The following is a 4,489-nucleotide window of genomic DNA, read 5'->3' on the forward strand; positions in this document are numbered from 1 at the left end:
GAGAAAATCATGAATCAGCAGTAAAAAGGATTTTTCGGTACTTACAAGGTACTATAAATCTTGGATTATGGTATCCTAGAGATGAAAACTTTGAATTATGTGCATACATAGATGCAAATTGGGTAGGAGATGTGGATGATAGAAAAAGCACCACCGGTGGAGCATTCTTTCTTGGAAATAGACTAGTTTCTTGGTTGAGTAAGAAACAAAGTTGTACATCTTTATCAACAGCAGAATCAAAATATGTTGCAGCAACAACTAACTGTACATAGGTACTATGGCTCAAGCAAATGTTGAAAGACATAAAGGTAAAATGCAAGGAACCTATTACTATTTATTGTGATAACACTGCAACAATTGATATATCTAAGAATCCGGTATTACATTCCAAAACCAAATATGTTTCTATCAAACTAAATTTTCTAAGGGAAAATGTTGAAGCAAAGGAAATAAAACTGGTTTATGTGAATACTAAAGAGCAGATTGTAGATATCTTTACTAAACCTCTGCCTAAGGAGACTTTTGAATATCTCAGCAATCAGCTTGGGGTCATACCCCCACTGATAGAGACTTAGGAAGTTGATGATTGTCATCAACTGACAGAATTAATAGAGAAATATTTTATTCCGGCTTTGATAGGAAGCTACTTCTCAGAGGGAGTAGTTGGTATACTAAATTGATTGGTATTTTGTATATGAACTTGGTTTGGTAAGAACTTTGGCATTTGATGTCAAAGGGGGAGAGATTAGAATGGAAAAACACAAGGAAAACACATGTTGCTCCTAGGGGGAGAGATTATTGTTTGGGAGAGATTATTACTCTCTGTATCTGTATTTTGAGTTCGAAGATTATTGGTTTTTGGGTATTTGGCATTTCTGTTATGGCACTTTGATGTTTTTTACATCTTGTGTTGCCATCAATGCCAAAGGGGGAGATTGTTGGTATTTTGGTATGGTTTTGTCATTGATGTCAACACCTACTAAACACTTATCAACTCTGGCACTTTGGAGAATCAGCAACATCCACCGACAAGCATGTGACTTATGCACAGTTACCAGTATCTGGTACACTGGCAAGATATAATGATCACCTACACATGGAATGATATGGATAACACTTGGTTATGTCGAGGACATTGTGTGGACACTTTGTCTTGGAGTTTTGTTTATGGGTACATTAGCATTTGCATATTTGTTGTTACCGGCAAATAGGTCCAGGTTACATCGGCAGATTTATCTTTTCCAAATCAGCATGACACGCTATGGAAATGACTTATTATTGTTGTAAATGCATTAAGCCGACATATTGAATCGGTTGTTGCATCGGGTATTAATTGATATGTAAATTAATTTTATTGTAATATCTTGTAGAGCCGACCTACTAAAATTGGTCTTAGGTTATGGTATAAATATAAGATCTTATTTGTAAGATCAAGTGTGGAATGCGAAAAAGGATTGTGTGAAGGTATATGCGAGAATAAGAAGAGCTATACACGCAGACATCATTTGAAGATTGAAGGAATCTTTTTTGAAGACAATCAGAACTACACGTGTATTGAATCTAGCATACGAAGATGCTAATTTTAGTAGTACATTCTTATTGGATTTAACCATCCAATTATAGATAGTGGACTCCCATTTTGTGATTGAGCAGTGAGCTCTAGGCACTTGGCCTTTCTACATGTGCAGACCCCATTTATGTAAACTTACTATCTGTAGTAGTATCATCTGATTGTGGGTAAGGTTTTCCACTGTGATTTTTCCCCTTATAGGGTTTCCACATACAAATATTGGTGTTATGTGTTGTGGATGACTTTGTCTTTATGTTTCATGCACTAATCCTTACCAGTATAGCAATTAAGTGTTAAAACTGTCTACCAGCATATTGAACTGGTTTACCGGTATTAAGCATTAAGTTGGTTAAGTTGTTTTGGTTTGAATTTATTTTGACAACTGATTCTTCTCCCCTCTCACTTTTCTCTCAGACCTAACAATTGGTATCAGAGCCTAGTCCTCTTTTGTAGAAGTTTAACAACTTGAGGAGATCCAATGTCTACTAACTCTTTCAGGAAGGACAGTCCTAAACTTAATGGAACCAACTATGGCATATGGAAGATCAGAATGGAGACACATCTAAATTGCATTGGAAAGGACATCTGGGATGTTACAAAGAATGGTTATATTGCTTCTACTTAGAGTTAGCCCAATCCGCCCAACTTGACTAAAGATGAAGAAAATGATTGCAAAGTAAGAGAAGCACTTTTGAGCGCATTATCTGATCAACAAATCATGGGACTATCAGATAGGTCTACTGCTAAAGCTATTTGGGATCATTTGGAAACATTGAATGAAGGAGATTCCATAGTCAAAATTGCAAAACTTGAAAGCTTTTGGATCAGGTATGAACATTTGAAAATGGAAGAAGATGAAAGGATTTCTGCTTTTATGGAAAGAGTAAATGAGATTGTTTTGGGTATTAAATATTGTGGAGGAACCTTAAGTGAGGATGAAATTGTTTCAAAAGTTTTAAGAGGATTGCCACCGGCATATAAAATGAAAGTCGTTGCTATAAATGAGTTAAAAACAATGCCTAATACATCAGTAACTAGGGATACATTGATTGAGAAACTTTCAGCTTTTGAAATTGAAGAATTTGGTCATGTTGCTACTATAAAGACAGATTTGGCCTTTAAAGCGTCAACGTCATCTGCTGCATCATTTGATAAATCTGATTGGAAAGCCTTTTATGCAAGAGAACTTGAAGAAAGTAAGAAAGAAAATGAAGAACTTGAAGCACTATTTGCAAGGAAAATGCCTAAAGGTCCAGTTGGAAGTAAGTATGAAGGTAAAGCACCCTTTAAATGTTTTAACTATAATAAGATTGGTCATATGGCTTCAAGATACCCTGATAGACATGCTAGACTAAGAGAAGAAGCTAGAAGAACATACAAGCCTAACCTTGAATATTAGAGATGCAAATTTAAGAAGAATAAAGACAAATCTTGTTACATTGCTGATGAAGGTGTGACTAATGATTCTGATGAGGATCCGATAAATAATGGATGGGTTTTTGTTGCTATACCAGAAGATCAATGGGCACCTACTGCTCAACCAGTAGAACAGGCCTTGGCAGCTAAATTTGAAGTAAAGGATGAATGGATCATTGATTCAGGATGCTCACATCATATGATAGGAGACAAACGTAAATTCTTGAACTTTCAAGAATACAATGGATGCTTAGTAAGATTTGGAGATGACAAAGCTTGTTTGATCAAAGGTAAGGGTACAATATCTCTTGATGGTAAGCATAACACTGACAATGTTTACTATGTTGAAGGATTAAAGCATAATCGTTTGAGTGTTGGTCAATTAGTTGAGAAAGGATTTAAGTTACAATTCAAAAATGGAAAATGCAAAATCATGAATAGAACTGGTTTGGAAATTGCAACTAGTAATCAGACTAGAGGTAATATCTTTCACTTGAATAATAGTGAAAAGACATGCTTAATTGCACATATTGATGAAATTTGGTTATGGCATAAGAGACTCTATCATGTAAACTTTGATTGCATGGTGAAAATCAGTACTATTAAGGTAGTTAGAGATTTACCTAAAATTATCAAACCTCACAATACAATATGTAAGGAATGTCAATTTGGAAAGCAAGTTAAAGATAGTTTCAAAAGTATTCCAGAAAAATCTAATAATGATCTTTATTTAATTCACACTGATTTATGTGGTCCAGCTAGAACTAAAAGCTTACAAGGAGATAGATATTTCATGCTAATCATTGATGACTATTCTAGAATGTGTTGGGTTACTTTTCTCAGAGAAAAATCAGAAGCACTGGGAAAGTTCAAACTGTTCAAAGCAATGGTAGAAAATGAAACCAGTAAGAAAATCAAATGTCTAAGATCATATCAAGGAGGAGAATTTACATCTAAGGAATTTAATACATTCTGTGAAGTAAATGGAATCAGAAAACAACTATCAGCACCTCGAACACCACAACAGAATGGAGTTGTTGAAAGAAAAAACAGAACTATCTTCTATGCAGCAAGAAGTATGTTATCAGAAGCAAACCTACCCCATGTATATTGGAGAGAGGCAGTCAGTATAGCAGTCTATATATTCAACAAAGTTCACATCGAAGGTGAAACTGGTAAGACCCCTCATGAACTATGGTTTGGTATTACTCCTACTCTTAAATATTTCAAAATGTTTAAAAGTAAATGTTATATCAGAAGAGATGAGTATGTTGGCAAATTTGATCTTAGAAGTGATGAAGGAATATTTCTTGGTTATTCATCTAAGAGCAAGGCATATAGATGTTTTAACAAAAAATTGCAGAAAATTGTTGAAAGTACAAATGTAAAGAATGATGAACAATTTAGAGGAACTTGAAGGTATATAGACTCTGAACCAAAAACAAAAAATTTGACAAATGAACCTACACTAAATCCACCAATACAAAATGAAGATCCAGTTAC

The sequence above is a fragment of the Cryptomeria japonica genome, chromosome 2 (assembly GCF_030272615.1).
Source record: "Cryptomeria japonica chromosome 2, Sugi_1.0, whole genome shotgun sequence".
Lineage (NCBI taxonomy): Eukaryota > Viridiplantae > Streptophyta > Pinopsida > Cupressales > Cupressaceae > Cryptomeria > Cryptomeria japonica.